Source organism: Mobula hypostoma, chromosome X2 (assembly GCF_963921235.1).
Source record: "Mobula hypostoma chromosome X2, sMobHyp1.1, whole genome shotgun sequence".
Taxonomy (NCBI): Eukaryota; Metazoa; Chordata; class Chondrichthyes; order Myliobatiformes; family Myliobatidae; genus Mobula; species Mobula hypostoma.
In genome coordinates this window covers 15,192,318-15,209,866 of record NC_086129.1, presented here as the reverse complement: position 1 = coordinate 15,209,866, position 17,549 = coordinate 15,192,318, and the positions used below count along the sequence as shown (strand labels likewise).

General features: G+C 48.2%; 1 pseudogene; it reads right to left on the bottom strand.

Annotated features, from left to right (window-relative positions):
* Window positions 1–16,266, bottom strand: part of LOC134340867 (F-box/LRR-repeat protein 6-like) — a 77,732-nt pseudogene extending 61,466 nt beyond the window's left edge.
* Window positions 16,267–17,549: the final 1,283 nt, after the last annotated feature.

The following is a 17,549-nucleotide window of genomic DNA, read 5'->3' as shown; positions in this document are numbered from 1 at the left end:
CGTGTTTAAGCAATGCCAGCGAGAATGCCGTTCCGAATCCGGGGAGAGCGGCTGCTCGGGGCGCGCGCTGATTTTTTTCACCGCATGCTGATTTTTTTCGCGCGCTGATTTTTCTGCACGCTGCCTTTCTTCGTAACAGTGAAAACACCTTCTGTTAGCGAAAACAGGTAACTAATGTAGGCCTTTCGTAACAGTGAGGTTTCGTAAAGCGGAAGTTCAAAAAGCGGGGGACACCTGTAGGTGAAGCCAAGTGGGTGGGGGGGGTGAAATAAGAAGCTGGAAGGTTATAGATAGGAAAGGCAAAGGTCCAGAGAAGTAATCTGATAGGAGAGATTGGATCATGGAAGAAAAAGAATGAGGAAGGGCCTGGGGGGAGGTGACAGGCAGGTGACGAGACTTGAATTGAATTGACTTTATTTCTTACATCCTTCACATACATGAGGAGTAAAGATCTTTACATTACATCTCTGTCTGAATGTGCAATGTGCAAATTAGAGTAATTTGTAATAAGTAATATGATTAACAACACAACATTAAGACATACAACAGAACAGTCAATATAGCTAAGAAATACGATTCTGTCAGTGTGAATTAGTCAGTGTGATTGCCTGGTGGAAGAAGCTTTTCTAGAACCTGTTGGTCCTGGCTTTAATGCTATGGTACCATTTTCCGGATGGCAGCAGCTGGAACAGTTTGTGGTTAGGATGACTCGGATCTCTAATGATCCTCTGGAACCTTCTTACACACCTGTCGCTGTAAATATCCTGAATCATGGGAAGTTCACATTCACAGATGTGCTGGGCTGTCCACACCACTCTGCAGAGTCCTGCGATAGAGGGAAGTACAGTTCCCATACCAGTCAGTGACACAGCCAGTCAGGATGCTCTCAATTGTGCCCCTGTAGAAAGTTCTTAGAATTTGGGGACTCATGCCAAACTTCGTCAACCGTCTGAGATGAAAGAGACGCTGTTGAGCTCTTTCTACCACACAGCAGGTTATGTACAGACCAAGTGAGCTTCTGGGTGAGGTGTATACTGAGGAAACACAGAAACATAGAACACCTACAGCACAATACAGGCCTTTCGGCCCACAATGCTGTGCCAAACATGTACTTACTTTAGAAATTACCTAGGCGTACCCTTAGCCCTCTATTTTTCTAAGCTCCATCTACCTATCCAGGAGTCTCTTAAAAGACCCTATTGTACCATCGCCGGCAGCCCATTCCACGCACTCACTACTCTCTGCATAAAAAACTTACCCCTGACATCTCCTCTGTACCTACTTCCAAGCACCTTAAAACTGTGCCCTCTCGTGCTAGCCATTTCAGCCCTGACTGAGGGAGGGAGGAGAAGATGGCAGCACGACATAGCTCGCAGCGGCCACTCCGGTGATGAATATCTGTTATCTGTCAAGTAGGGTGCCGTGCACAATTCTGATTTGATGGAGGCAGACGTGAGAGCACAGAGGAACATCTGGTGAAACTTTTGCCTGCTTTGCTGCCGCTGCTCCTGTGTGATCCAGAATCTCCGGAGGAGAAGGCCCCTAGTCCTCGGCTTTGCTTGATGCTCGGCGGCCGTGGCAGGGTCAGCAGACGATGGTGCTCGGTGTCGGAGAGCTGGTCGGAGGCTCGAAGTTTTCGGACGGACTCAGAGTCCGCTGCGGTCGGGTGCTTCCAATGGCGCTGCATCGGCAAGTTTGCGGCGCTTGGAGGTTCAGGGCAGGGAGAGTTTCTCTCTTCTACCACCTGCGTGAGATGATGGGGCTATCAGGACTTGAGACTTTTTTTATCGTGCCCATGGTCTGCTCTTTATCAAATTACGGTATTGCTTTGCACTGTTATAATTATGTGGTTTTGTCAGTTTTAGGCTTGGTTTGTCCTGTGTTTCTGTGATATCATTCTGGAGGAACACTATCATTTTTTAATGCATGCATTTCAAAATGACAATAAACGAGGACTGAGTGTCCTCATAATCTAATCTATCCATGCAACCTATCATCATCTTATACACCTCTATCAGGTCACCTATCCTGCTCCATCGCTCCAAGGAGAAAGAACACTGATCACCTGGAGTGGTCAAAGAACACTGAGGCTGTCAACAAGAAGGGTCAAAGCCGTCTCTATTTCCTGAGGAGACTGAGGTCCTTTAACATCTGTTGGACGATGCTGAGGATGTTCTACGAGTCTGTGGTGGCCAGTGCTATCATGTTTGCTGTTGTGTGCTGGGGCAGCAGGCTGTGGGGAGCAGACACCAACAGAATCAACAAGCTCATTCATAAGGCCAGTGATGTTGTGGGGATGGAACTGGACTCTCTGACGGTGGTGTCTGAAAAGAGGATGCTGTCCAAGTTGCATGCCATCTTGGACAATGTCTCCCATCCACAACATAATGGACTAGTTGGGCACAGGAGTTCATTCAGCCAGAGACTCATTCCACCGAGATGCAACACAGAGCATCATAGGAAGTCATTCCTGCCTGTGGCCATCAAACTTTACAACTCCTCCCTTGGAGGGTCAGACACCCTGAGCCAATAGGCTGCTCCTGGACTTATTTCCTGGCATAATTTACATATTACTAGTTAATTATTTATAGTTTTATATTTCTATATTTATACTCTATTCTTGGTTGGGGCAACTGTAACGAAAATCAGTTTCCCTCGGGATCAATAAAATATGACGATGACTATGACTAAAAGGCCAAGTTTACTCAACCTATTCTCATAAGGCATGCTCCCCAATCCAGGCAACATCCTTGTAAATCTCCTCTGCACCCTTTCTATAGTTTCCACATCCTTTCTGTAGCGAGGTGACCAGAACTGAGCACAGTACTCCAAGTGGGGTCTGACCAGAGTCTTATATAGCTGTAACCTTACCTCTCGGCTCATGAACTCAATCCCACAGTTGATGAAGGCCAATACACCGTATGCCCTCTTAACCACACAGTCAACCTGCGCAGCAACTTTGAGTGTCCAATGGACTCAGACCCCAAGAACCCTCTGATCTTCCACACTGCCAAGAGTCTTCCCATTAACATAATATTCTGCCATCATATTTGACCTATCAAAATGAACCACCTCACACTTATAGACAATTGACAATAGGTGCAGGAGTAAGCCATTCGGCCCTTCGAGCCAGCACCGCCATTCACTGTGATCATGGCTGATCATCCACTATCAGTATCCAGTTCCTGCCTTATCCCCATAATCTTTGATTCTGCTATCTTTAAGAGCTCTATCTATCTCTTTTTTGAAAGCATCCAGAGACTTGGCCTCCACAGCCTTCTGGGGCAGAGCATTCCATATATCCACCACTCTCTGGGTGGAAAAGTTTTTCTTCAACTCTGTTCGAAATCGCCTACCCCTAATTCTTAAACTGTGGCCTCTGGTTCTGGACTCACCCATCAGCGGGAACATGCTTCCTGCCTCCAGCGTGTCCAATCCCTTAATAATCTTATACATTTCAATAAGATCCCCTCTCAACCTTCTAAATTCCAGAGTATACAAGCCCAGTTGCTCCAATCTTTCGACATATGACAGTCCCGCCATCCCGGGAATTAACCTTGTGAACCTACGCTGCATTCCCTCAATAGCAAGAATGTCCTTCCTCAAATTTGGAGACCAAAACTGCACACAGTACTCCAGGTGTGGGCTCACCAGGGCCCTGTACAGCTGCAGAAGGACCTCTTTGCTCTTATACTCAATTCCCCTTGTTATGAAGGCCAGCATGCCATTAGTTCTTTTCACTGCCTGCTGTACTTGCATGCTTGCTTTCAGTGACTGATGTACAAGAACACCTAGATCTCGTTGTGCTTCCCCTTTTCCTAACTTGACTCCATTTAGATAATAATCTGCCTTCCCGTTCTTACCACCAAAGTGGATAACCTCACATTTATCCACTTTAAACTGCATCTGCCATGCATCTGCCCACTCACCCAGCCTGTCCAAGTCACCCTGCATTCTCATAACATCCTCCTCACATTTCACACTGCCTCCCAGCTTTGTGTCATCAGCAAATTTGCTAATGTTATTTTTAATTCCCTCATCTAAATCATTAATATATATTGTAAACAGCTGTGGTCCCAGCACTGAACCCTGCAGTACCCCACTGGTCATCGCCTGCCATTCCGAAAGGGACCCGTTAATCGCTACTCTTTGTTTTCTGTCAGCCAGCCAATTTTCAATCTATGTCAGTACTCTGCCCCCAATACCATGTGCCCTAATTTTGCCCACTAATCTCCTATGTGGGACTTTATCAAAGGCTTTCTGAAAGTCCAAGTACACTACATCCACTGGCTCTCCCTTGTCCATTTTCATAGTTACATACATCCTCAAAAAATTCCAGAGGTTTAGTCAAGCACGATTTCCCCTTTGTAAATCCATGCTGACTTGGACCAATCCTGTTACGACTATCCAGATGCGTCGTAATTTCATCTTTTATAATTGACTCCAGCATCTTTCCCACCACTAACGTCAGGCTAACCGGTCTATAATTCTCTGTTTTCTCTCTTCCTCCCTTCTTGAAGAGAGGGAGAACATTAGCCACCCTCCAATCCACAGGAACCGATCCTGAATCTATAGAACATTGGAAAATGATTACCAATGCGTCCACAATTTCTAAAGCCACCTCCCTAGGTACCCTGGGATGCAGACCATCAGGTCCCGGGGACTTAGCCTTCAGACCCAACAGCCTATCCAACACCATTTCCTGCCTAATATAAATTTCCTTCAATTCATCCATTACCCTAGGTCCTTTGGCCACTATTACATCTGGGAGATTGTTTGTGTCTTCCCTAGTGAAGACAGATCCAAAGTACCTGTTCAACTCGTCTCCCATTTCCTTGTTCCCCATAATAAATTCACCCGCTTCTGTCCCAATTCAAGGGCCCAATTTTGGTCTTAACTATTTTTTCCCTTTTCACATACTTAAAGAAGCTTTTACTATTCTCCTTTATATTCTTGGCTAGTTTACCTTTGTACCTCATTTTGTTCTCCACGTATTGCCTTTTTAGTTACCTTCTGTTGCTCTTTAAAAGTTTCCCAATCCTCTGGCTTCCCACTCGTCTTTGCTATGTTATACTTCTTCTCTTTTATTTTTATACTGTCCATTACTTCCCTTGTCAGCCACGGCCTCCCCTTAGGATCATTCTTCCTCTTTGGAACAAATTGATCCTGCACCTTCAGCATTATTCCCAGAAACACTTGTCATTGCTGTTCCACTTATCTGGGTTGAACTCCATCTGCCACTTCTCAGCCCAATTTTGCATCCTGTCAATGTCCCATTGTAACCTCTGACAGCCTTCCACACGGTCCAAAACACCTCCAACCTTTGTGTCATCAGCAAATTTACTAACCCATCCCTCCCCTTCCTCATCCAGGTCATTTATAAAAATCATGAAGAGTAGGGGTCTGAGGCACCACCGACCTCCATGCAGAATATGACCCGTCTACAACCACTCTTTGCCTTCGGTGGGCAAGCCAATTCTGGATTCACAAAGCAAGGTCCCCTTGGATCCCATGCCTCCTTACTTTCTCAATAAGCCTTGCATGGGGTACCTTATCAAATGCATTGCTGAAATCCGTATACACTACATCTACTGCTCTACCTTCATCACATCCTCAAAAAATTCAATCAGCTCGTAAAGCACGACCTGCCTTTGACAAAGCCATGCTGACTATTCCTAATCATATTATGCCCCTCCAAATGTTCATAAATCCTGCCTCCCAGGATCTTCTCCATCAACTGAAGTAAGACTCACTGGCCTATAATTTCCAGGGCTATCTCTACTCCCTTTCTTGAATAAGAGGACAACATCTGCAACCCTCCAATCCTCCGGAACCTCTCCCATCCCCATTGATGATGGTCTTTGCCAAAGCCTCAACAATCTCCTCCCTCGCCTTCCACAGTAGATTGGGGTAACCTCATCTGGTCCTGGCGACTTATCCAACTTGATGCTTTTCAAAAGCTCCAGCGCATCCTCTTTCTTAATATCTACATGCTCAAGCTTTTCAGTCCACTGTAAGTCATCCCTACAATCACCAAGATCCTTTTCTGTAGTGAATACTGAAGCAGAGTCTTCATTGAGTACTTCCGCTACCTCTTCCAGTTCCAGACACACTTTTCCACTGTCACACTTGATTGGGTTCTATTTCTCACGTCTTACCCTCTTGCTCTTCACATACTTGTAATCCTGCTTGACAAGGCCTTCTCCTGGCTCTCCTCATTTCATTCTTAAGCTCATTCCTGCTAGCCTTATAATTTTCTAGATCTCTAACATTAACTAGTTTTTTGAACCTTTCGTAAGCTTTTCTTTCCTTCTTGACGAGATTTACAACAGCCTTTGTACACCATAGTTCCTGTGTATTGGGGGTAAGGTATTGGTGTGGGTGGAGAATTGGTTAGCAGACAGGAAGCAAAGAGTGGGAATAAACGGGACCTTTTCAGAATGGCAGGCGGTGACTAGTGGGGTACCGCAAGGCTCAGTGCTGGGACCCCAGTTGTTTACAATATATATTAATGACTTGGATGAGGGAATTAAATGCAGCATCTCCAAGTCTGCGGATGACACGAAGCTGGGTGGCAGTGTTAGCAGTGAGGAGGATGCTAAGAGGATGCAGGGTGACTTGGATAGGTTGGGTGAGTGGGCAAACTCATGGCAGATGCAATTTAATGTGGATAAATGTGAAGTTATCCATTTTGGTGGCAAAAATAGGAAAACAGATTATTATCTGAATGGTGGCCGATTAGGAAAAGGGGAGGTGCAACGAGACCTGGGTGTCATTATACACCAGTCATTGAAAGTGGGCATGCAGGTACAGCAGGCGGTGAAAAAGGCGAATGGTATGCTGGCATTTATAGCGAGAGGATTCGAGTACAGGAGCAGGGAGGTACGACTGCAGTTGTACAAGGCCTTGGTGAGACCACACCTGGAGTATTGTGTGCAGTTTTGGTCCCCTAATCTGAGGAAAGACATCTTTGCCATAGAGGGAGTACAAAGAAGGTTCACCAGATTGATTCCTGGGATGGCAGGACTTTCATATGAAGAAAGACTGGATGAACTGGGCTTGTACTCGTTGGAATTTAGAAGATTGAGGGGGGATCTGATTGAAACGTATAAGATCCTAAAGGGATTGGACAGGCTAGATGCAGGAAGATTGTTCCCGATGGTGGGGAAGTCCAGAACGAGGGGTCACAGTTTGAGGATAGAGGGGAAGCCTTTTAGGACTGAGATTAGGAAAAACTTCTTCACACAGAGAGTGGTGAATCTGTGGAATTCTCTGCCACAGGAAACTGTTGAGGCCAGTTCATTGGCTATGTTTAAGAGGGAGTTAGATATGGCCCTTGTGGCTACGGGGGTCAGGGGGTATGGAAGGAAGGCTGGGGCGGGGTTCTGAGTTGGATGATCAGCCATGATCATAATAAATGGCGGTGCAGGCTCAAAGGGCCGAATGGCCTACTCCTGCACCTATTTTCTATACCATCCTTTCCCTGTCTCATTGGAATGTACCTATGCAAATATCCCAACATTTGCCACATTTCTTCCATGCATTTCTGAGACCATCTGCCCCCAGTTTATGCTTCCAAATTTCTGCCTGATAGCTTCATATTTCCTGACTCCAGTTAAACGTTTTCCTAACTTGTCTCTTCAAAGGAGATAAAATTGTGATTACTATCTCCAAAATGCTCTCCCACTGAGAGACCTGACACCTGACCAGGTTCATTTCCTAATACCAGATCAAGTACAGCCTCTCCTCTTGTAGGCTTATCTACATATAGTGTCAGGAAACCTTCCTGAACACACTTAACAAACTCCACCCCATCTAAACCCCTTGCTCTGGGGAGACACCAATCAATACTGGGGAAAATAAAATCTCCCATCACGACGACTCTGTTACTACTGCACCATTCCAGAATTGTCTCCCTATCTGCTCCTCGATGTCCTTCACCCTCTCAACTCCAGATCCGTTGATGTCAATAGGCCTGTCTCTATTTCTCCTGTAGCCCACAACCACCTTCTTTGTTTTTGCAACATTGAGGGAGAGGTTGTTTTCTTGACACCACTGTCAGGCTGATGGCTTCTCCTCTGGAGGCTGCCTCATTATTATTTGAGATAGGGCCAATCAATGTAGTATCATCTACAAATTTAATTAGCCAGTTGGAGCTGTGGATGCCAACACAGTCATGCGTGTACGGACAGTAAAGGAGGGGGCTTAGGACACAGCCCTGGGTGGCTCCTGTGTTGAGGGTCAGAGGGGCAGAGGTGAGAGAGCCCACTCTTACTACTTGCCAGCAATCTGACAGGAAGTCCAGGATCCAGCTGCACCAGGCAGGTGAAGGCCGAGGTCTCTGAGCTTCTTGTCAAGCCTGGAAGGTATTATGGTGTTGAATACTGAACTGTAGTCCAAGAACAGCGTTCTCACATAAGCATCCCTATTCTGCAGGAGTGTAAGGATGGTGTGTACAGCTGTGGCTATTGCGTCACCTGTCCATCGGTAGGGAAATTGTAGGGGGTCCAGTGTGGCTGGTAGCATGCTGCAGATGTAGCCCTTGATCGGCCTCTTAAAGAGATAAGAGACCAGAGTGGGGAATAGAAGAGGGAAGTGTAAAGGAAAAAATAAAAATCGCAGAAGGAGAACTCGATGTTCATGCCATCAGATTGGAGGATACCTAGACAGAATCTGAGGTGTTGCCTCTCCACCCGGAGGGGGTCTCATTGTGGCAGAAGAGGAGGCCGTGGGTCCACGTGTCAGAATGGGATCGGGGATAGGAATTCCAAAGGAAAGCTGGGAAATACTGACTGAGATAAACAATCTAAGAGAGAAAATACTGATGGTGTTTGAAGGCAGATAAATCACTGGGCCTGCATGAAATCTAACCCAGACAGCAGAGGGGCACGTTCCACAAGAGCAGAAGGACCTCTCCGGACCTGCCTGCCTCAGTTTTTTTTGCACTACCTTACTTCCCATTTTTCTATTTATGATTTATAATTTAAATATTTACTAATTTTAACTATGTTTAATACTTAATATGTGTAATCCAGGGAGTGTGAAACGCAGAACCAAATATCGCCGTGATGATTGTACGTTCGAGTACCAATTGTTTGGTGACAATAAAGTATCATGGGGTAAAGAAGGTGCGGACGGTCACAAGTTCAAGTTTATTGTCTTTCAACTGTCAGTATGTGTACCACCAAACAATGTGATGTCTGTGCAACATAGTACATATAACTCACACACCTAACACTTCAAATAACATTATCACAAATAAATTAACAAATAATAAGGTGCATATATGATACAAGTTAAAAAGTAAACAGTATAATGCTGCTGGCACTTCATATGTGAGGAAACCTGGGTGGTGACAGGGAGATCTGTAGTCCTACGGGTTGGGTGGAGGGAGATTTTCCCATCCTAATTCCAATGCTGTGGTATCTCCTGCCTGATGGTAGGTCGAAGAGATTGTTGGACAGATAGGAGACCAATGGCAATGCTAAGGGCCCTGCGTACACAGCGCTTCCGATAAATATCTCTGATGGGTGTCAGAAAGGCCCGGATGGTCTTTGATGACAGGGTGAAGTAGAGGAAAGGATGCCACGGGGCAAGGAGTGGGTTATTGAAGGACGGGCTGGAGGTCCATAGAGGGGAGGGTATCACAGTATGGGAGGGTCATAGATTGTAGGGGGTAGCCACAGGGTTGGAGGGAGAGGCAAGATTGGAAAAGGCTGTAGAAAGTGGTAAACTCAGCCAGTATTAACTGTAATTGTTTGTTATATTTTTCACCTATTACATTGTACTACTGACGTAAAATTAACAAATTTCACGGCATGTGCTGATTCTGCATTGTGATTCCAAAGGTGATGCCTCAGAAAGGCAGCATCTATCATTCAGACATGCCCTCTTCCCCAATGCCATGAATGGAGAATAAACTATCTCACTACTTTTCTTTCTCTTTTTGCAACGTATCGCAATGCACTGCTGCAGTAAGACAACACATGGCAGTGACATTAAACCTGATTCACGGAGAAGTGGATTAGGTTACTCAGAGAGTGAGAGGGTCACGGGTGAATGAAGTGATATCGGGGGTGAGAAAGTCACAGGTCGACGAAATCGGCAGCAGTAACCATGGCAACAAAGACTTGACTTTACAGGCACCGCCCACTCCTCTAAGGCGACATCCTCATCTTCATCCTTATCCTCTACTGCCGTCCAAAGCTCACCCTCCGACCGCCGTCCCTCTGATCCCGCACTCACTCTGCTCACTCCCTCAGGCGTCGCCACACTGAAACTTCCCGCCTTACGCCACCTCTCCCACTAACCTGATAGCTGGGTCTAGGTTCCGCCCACACCTCAAGACAATTGGCTCTGTCACCACAGCTCCACGAATAGGAAACCAGGGTGCTGCAGATCTATTGGTCCAACTCTCCCGTCAATCACCAGACGCCGGCGGCCGCTCGCGATCAAGTGTGGTTGACACCTTTAAAAGGACGAGCGACTTTCTTTTCAAACTGGCAGTGAGACGCTTTAAAACATATATGTTGTTTTGAATTTGCGTGACACAAAGCAAAACGCTGACGTTTATGTTTTATTGTGCTGCTCATTTGCATGAACAGCCACTGCTAAAGGCATTTTTGAATCATCTCGGCTGTAAATTATTAAACGTACCATTTAATTTTACTTAATAGCTCTTTAGAGGTTTGGTAAGCGGATTCTTGGCTGTTCTAAATTTGTAATAGCGACATCCAGTTCTCATTTGGGGGCCGGGGGCATTAACTGAAAGGCTGTCACAAACACACATATCCAAGGTACAAATACCATGACAAATGGTTTTTTTACAGCAGCAGCACGCTAGATTACAAACATAAATGTTGCATGAAATTATGGAATCCCTCCAAAAGTCTCTTTGAACCCCAACCATCAGGCAGGAGGTATTGGACAAGGGCTGTTTTTTTATATTTCAAAATAAACTTTATTCAAAAATAAAATTATATACAATAAACCATTCAATAACTTTCCATCCTTTACATACGTTTCCACTATAGTCAGTACATATCCATACTTATGGCCACCCACGTGGCACTCCAGTTATTCACCTTACCACATCCTTGTTGAGGGGTATACTCCCCACCACCCGACCCCTCCTACTCCAGCGGGTGTAGAAACCTATATCGTGGTCCTTCCCCACCGGGCCCTTGCGGTGGCTGCACCGAGTCTCTGTTAGGATGGGAAACAGGTTCTTCCTCCAAGCCATGAGACTACTGAACTCTCTACCACATCACATATAAATAAAGCACACGTACTTTTAAATTGCCTATACACATGCCCTATTGTTTGTTAATTTATTTGTGGTTGTGGAACTTCATGTGTGAATGATATGTATGGTGTTTTACAGTTTGGTCTGGAGGAATATGGTTTTATTTGTCGGTATACATGTGTACAGTTGAATAACAATAAACTGAAATTGAACTTAAATTTGAATTATGAAATTATGGATCTGGTGCTCCCAACATAGTGATACAATTATGAAGAAGAGTTGCAGGGGAATGGGAACCAGAGTGCCAGAACAGATAGGGGAGAGGTTGGGGAGACAGATGTTGATAATGCATAAGTCTAAGTCAGGAATCAAAAGGTTGAGCAGAGTGCGACTACAATCCTAAACTGCACATATTTCAATGCAAGAAGTATCGTAGGAAAGGCAGATGAGCTCAGTGCATGGATCAACACATGGAATTATGACATTGTGGCCATTAGTGAGACTTGGTTACTGGTAGGGCAGGAATGGTGGCTCAATATTCCGGGGTTCACTTGTTTCAGATGCGACCGACAGGAGTGATTAAATGGGGAGTGGTAGCAGTCCTAGCCAGGGGAGATGTCACGGCAGTGCTCAGTCAGGACAGGCTGGAGAACTTGTCCAGTGAGGTGTCAGGGGTGGAAATGAGAAATCAGACAAGCATGACCATGTTAATAGGCTATATTACAGACCACCCAACAGTCCGAGGGATTTAGAAGAATGAATTTGTAACTGCTGTCGTCCTCATCCCCACTTACTTCTTCCTGCATGTCACTTTCAATTAAGACAGGCTCAGGCTGATTCCTCTGGATGAGGTCGTTTTCTGACTAAAAATCGATCCATTTTTCACGCCGGCCAAAATAATGCACGTGCCAGGCCGACGCCAGCTTGTAAAAGCACAATGTGTGCGTGTGGCATCCGTTAGTCTCGCGAGACCACGGATCTGCGCCTGGATGTATACAATCAATCTCTCGCGTGAGTCAGAGCGAGTGACATCACCACCTTGAGTGATCTGAGATCAGCTTAACTGATCTGAGGACAGCAACGGCAAGACAGTGATAACGAACGAATAAGCAGAAGTGTAGAGTGGATCTGAGAGAGTTTATAACTTTATTGCTGCGTGGGTGCTATGGTAATTGGGGGCGCTGTTTCACTAGATCAGCTGGAGAAACAAACTGTGTTCAAAACTATACAGAGAAAGCAAAGCAGCTGCAGTTAATTTCTTGGTGGTGCTATGGTGGGGCTACTGCAATTTTTGCTGGACCTTAGCGCCGCCCCTGCTCCTGCATATTGATAGTGGCTCCTTGACGCCCGCAAATTATATACAATATTCCCAAAATGATTTTTTTGAGAGCGAGTGAGTGAGAGGGGGAGGGGGGTGGGGAGAGAGAGAGAGAGGGGGAGAGAGAGAGAGAGAGAGAGAGAGAGAGGGGAGGGGGAGGGAGAGAGGGGGAGAGAGAGGGGAGGGGGAAGAGAGGAGGGGAGAGGGGGAGAGGCGGGAGAGGGGTGGAGAGGGAGATGGGGGGAGAGAGGGAGACAGAGAGCGAATCATAGGGGTCGAAAATAATGACAGTGTTGATCGCTGCACTGTTTGCAACAGTGACTTTTCTGTTGCCCATGGTGGGTTAAGACTGTAAAAGACATGTTGAGGTGAGTTTAACAGGTGTCATTTGTTCATTAGCATAGCTAACGTTATTTAAACTAGCTGGCTAGCTGCTAAGGAGCTACTCTATTGATGTCCTACGTGATGAGGCCAAATTCCCTGTAGTTAGAGGAAGGAGGAATTCACCTCCCAGTTTCTCACTTCATCCACCCACCTACCTTACCCCTCACCTGGCTTCATCTGGTCGGCCAGCCTGTCCTCCTTCTCCTCCACCCACCTTATTATTCTGGCTTCTTTTTCCTTCCTTTCCAATGCTGATGAAGGGTCTTGGCCTGAAACACTGACTGTTTATTCCTCTCTGTAGATATTGCCTGACCTGCTGAGTTCCTGCAGCATCGTGTGTGTCATTATATCTACTACCTCTTGTATAACAAAGAAGTTTCCCCTCAGGTTCTTATTAAGCTTTTTACTCACCCCTGCACTATTTTTCCATTCCTCATTCTGGTTCCCCTCTCACCCATTCTATTCTCCTCACCTCCCTCTGGGTCCCCTCCTCCTTCCCTTTCTTCCATGGTCCACTCTCCTCTCCTATCAGATTCCTTCTTCTTCAGCCCTTTACCTTTTCCACCCATCTACTCATTTATTCCAGTTTCTTTCTTCCCCCCCAATGTCCAGCATGAATGTGGACCCATTGTTACTGATCACCTTGAACGGCCCCTCATACAGCCACTGTAGCGGTGCCTGGTGTGCGCCCCTTCGTACAAATACAAACTTACAGATCTGCAGGTCTTTGGGCACGCAGGTCGGGATCTATCTGTGTTGTGAAGTTGGTACGGGGGCCAGGTTACCGAGCCTTTCATGTAGTCTGTCCAGGACTGCTGCGGATTCTTCCTCTTGCCCCCTTGAGGCTGGTATGAACTCTCCTGGGACGACCAGGGGTGCGCCGTACACCAACTCGGCCGACGAGGTGTGCAGATCCTCTTTGGGTGCTGTGCGGATTCCGAGCAGGACCCAGGGAAGCTCGTCCACCCAGTTAGGCCCTTTCAGGCGGGCCATGAGAGCCGACTTTAAGTGACGGTGGAAGCGTTCCACTAGTCCGTTCGACTGTGGGTGGTAGGCAGTTGTGTGGTGTAATTGTGTTCCCAACAGGCTGGCTGTGAACTGGGCGCCTCTGTCGGAGGTAATGTGGGCTGGTACCCCGAAGCGTGCTACCCAGGTTGTGATCAGTGCTCGGGAGCAGGAATCGGCGGTGGTGTCGGTGAGCGGGACTGCCTCTGGCCATCTCGTGAACCGGTCTGTCATAGTTAGGGGGTACCATCCTCCTCATGATGCTGGCGGGGGCCCCACGATATCCACATGAATATGGTCGAACCTCCGGCGGGTGGGTTCGAACTGCTGCGGTGGAGCCTTGGTGTGCCGCTGCACCTTGGCTGTTTGGCACTACGTGCACGTTTTGGCCCATTCACTGACCTGTTTACGCAGTCCATGCCACATGAACTTGCTGGAGACCATCCGGACGGTTGTCCTGATAGATGGGTGTGCCAAGCCGTGTATGGAGTTGAAAACTCGCCGCCGCCCGGCTGCCGGGACGATGGGGCGAGGCTGGCCGGTAGCCACGTCACACAGGAGGGTCCTCTCACCTGGGCCTATGAGGAAGTCTTGCAGCTGCAAACCCGAGACTGCAGTCCTGTCGCTGGGCATCTCGTTGTCTGCCTGCTGTGCCTCCGCCAGTGCTGCGTAGTCCACCCCCTGGGACAGGGCCTGGATAGCTGGTCTGGAGAGTGCGTCCGCCACGACGTTGTCCTTTCCCAAGACATGCTGGATGCCCGTCGTGTACTCGGAGATGTAGGACAGATGTCGCTGCTGGCGGGCCGACCAGGGATCGGACACCTTCGGTCAACGGTTTGTGGTCCGTGAACACGGTGAACGGCCTGCCTTCTAAGAAGTACCTGAAATGCCGGATTGCCACATATAGTGCCAACAGCTCCTGGTGGAAGGCACTGTACTTGAGTTCGGGTGGCCGTAGGTGCCTGCTGAAGAACGCCAGGGGTTGCCAGCGCCCCTCAATGAGTTGCTCCAGCACCCCACCAACTGCTGTGTTGGATGCTTCCACTGTGAGGGCGGTTGGAACGTCCGTTCTGGGGTGCACCAGCATCGCAGCGTCTGCCAAGGCTTCCTTGGCTTTAACGAAAGCGGCCGCGACCTCTTCGTCCCAAGTAATGTCCTTGCCTTTACCCGACATCAGGGTGAACAAAGGGCCGCTGAGGGGAGGAAACGGTGGTAGAAGTTCACCATACCAACGAACTCCTGCAGGCCTTTGACTGTGTTGGGCTGGGCGAAGTGGCCTCTACCTTGGCGGGCAGAGGTGTTGCCCCGTCTTTGGTAATCCTGTGGCCCAGGAAGTTGATGGTGTCAAATCCGAACTGGCATTTGGCCGGGTTGATCGTGAGGCCGAAATCACTCAGGCGGGAGTAGAGCTGGCGGAGGTAGGACAGATGCTCCTGACGACTACTGCTGGCTATGAGGATGCCGTCCAAATAGATGAACGCAAAGTCCAGGTCGCATCCCACCGCATCCATTAGTCGCTGGAATGACTGTGTGGCACTCTTCAGGCTGAACGGCATTCGGAGGAATTCGAACAGACCGAACGGGGTGATGAGTGCTGTTTTGGGGATGTCTTCAGGGTGTACCGGGATTTGATGGTACCCCCGGACAAGGTCCACTTTGGAAAAGATGCTTGCCCCATGCAGGTTTGCTGCAAAGTCCTGTATGTGCGGCACGGGGTACCAGTCTGGAGTTGTAGCCTCATTCAGACTGCAGTAGTGGCCGCATGGTCTCCAGCCCCCGGCTGCTTTGGGCACCATGTGCAAGGGGGAGGCCGCCGTACGATCCCCAATTCCTCCATCCTCTTGAACTCCTCCTTTGCCAGGCAGAGCTTGTCCGGGGGGATCCTTCGTGCGCGGGCATGGAGGGGCAGTCCCTGGGTCGGAATGTGGTGCTGTACACCGTGTCTGGGCATGGCTGCTGTGAACTGCGGTGTCAGTACCGATGGAAAGTCTGCCAGGATTCTGGTGAATTCGTTATCAGACAGCGTGATGGAGTCCAGGCGTGGGGCCGGCAACTTGGCTTCACCTAGGGAGAACGTCTGGAAAGTCTTGGCATGGACCAGTCTTTTCCCTTGCAAGTCAACCAGCAGGCTGTGGGCTCTCAAGAAGTCTGTCCCCAGGAGTGGTTGGGCCATGGCGGCCAGTGTGAAGTCCCACGTGAACCTACTGGCGCCGAACTGTAGCTGCACTGTGCGGGTGCCGTAGGTCTGTATCATGCTGCCGTTTGCGGCCCTCAGGGTGGGTCCCGTCGCCCTGTTGTGGGTGTCATACCCCATCGGGAGTAAGACGCTGATCTCCGCTCTGGTATCAACCAAGAAGCGGTGTTCCGACTGTTTGTCCCAGATGTACAGGAGACTGTCCTGGTGGCCAGCCACCGTAGCCATTAGCAGCGGCTGGCCCTGGCGTTTTCCCGGGAACTTGCAGGGCGGGCAACAACGGCGGGCTTCTGTGCCCCACCGCTGGTGGTAGAAACACTATTCATTGGCCTCCTCACTCCTGCCTCTGGGTTGTGTGCGCTCCATTGCTGGGCCTGGTCTGGCCTGCTGTTGGGCGTGTGGCTTGGTAATCTGTCTGACGGACGACCCGCTCTCCCTCTTGGCTTTCCACAGCATATCTGCCTGGGCCGCCACCTTCCGGGGGTCACTGAAATCTGCGTCGGCCAGCAGCAGGTGTATGTCCTCGAGCAGTTGTTCTAGGAATGCCTGTTCAAACATGAGGCAGGGCTTGTGTCCTTCAGCCAGGGCCAGCATCTCGTTCATTAGTGCTGTGGGCGGCTTGTCTCTCAAACCATCCAGGTGCAGCAAGTGGGCACCTCGCTCACGCCATGAGAGGCCAAAGGTCTATATGAGCAGCGCTTTGAATGCTGCATATTTGCCTTCTTCAGGGGGTGACTGTATGAAATCCCCAACCCGTGAGGCTGTCTCCTGGTCAAGGGAGCTCACCACGTAACAGTAACGTGTGGAATCCGAAGATATCTGCCGAATCTGGAACTGGGCTTCTGCTTGGTCAGACCACACGCGTGGTCGCAGCGTCCAGAAAGTTGGCAGTTTTAGTGAAACTGCGTGAACAGATGAAGAGCCGATCATCTTTGGTCCAAATCCCGTTTGGACCATCGGGGTCACTAATGTAGCGATGTGCTACACACAGAGCTAGAAATAACAACACACAGTCTGTAAGTCGCACTCGAGACTCGTTTATTCAAACTTTGCGGCACTGGTTTTTAAGCAGTTTCCTTCCAGCCCTCTCCGGGCGGAAGTGACGTCAGAGGTGCATTACAAAAGTCTCTCCCCGCGCGCGGGCTATTTTGTGAATCGGTTCGCTTGTGTAGAAAGTGGGTCGCCACATTACAATACTTCACACCTTTAATTCTAAGTTTCATTATTTAATTTTATTTCAACATGAAAAATAAATGAATAAAAATTGACTGTTGCACTCAGTGTGATGACTGGGTCTGAATACTTTCTGCTAGTTCCTGAAATTTAGTCATAGTCATAGTCATACTTTATTGATCCCGGGGGAAATTGATTTTCGTTACAGTTGCACCATAAATAATAGTAAT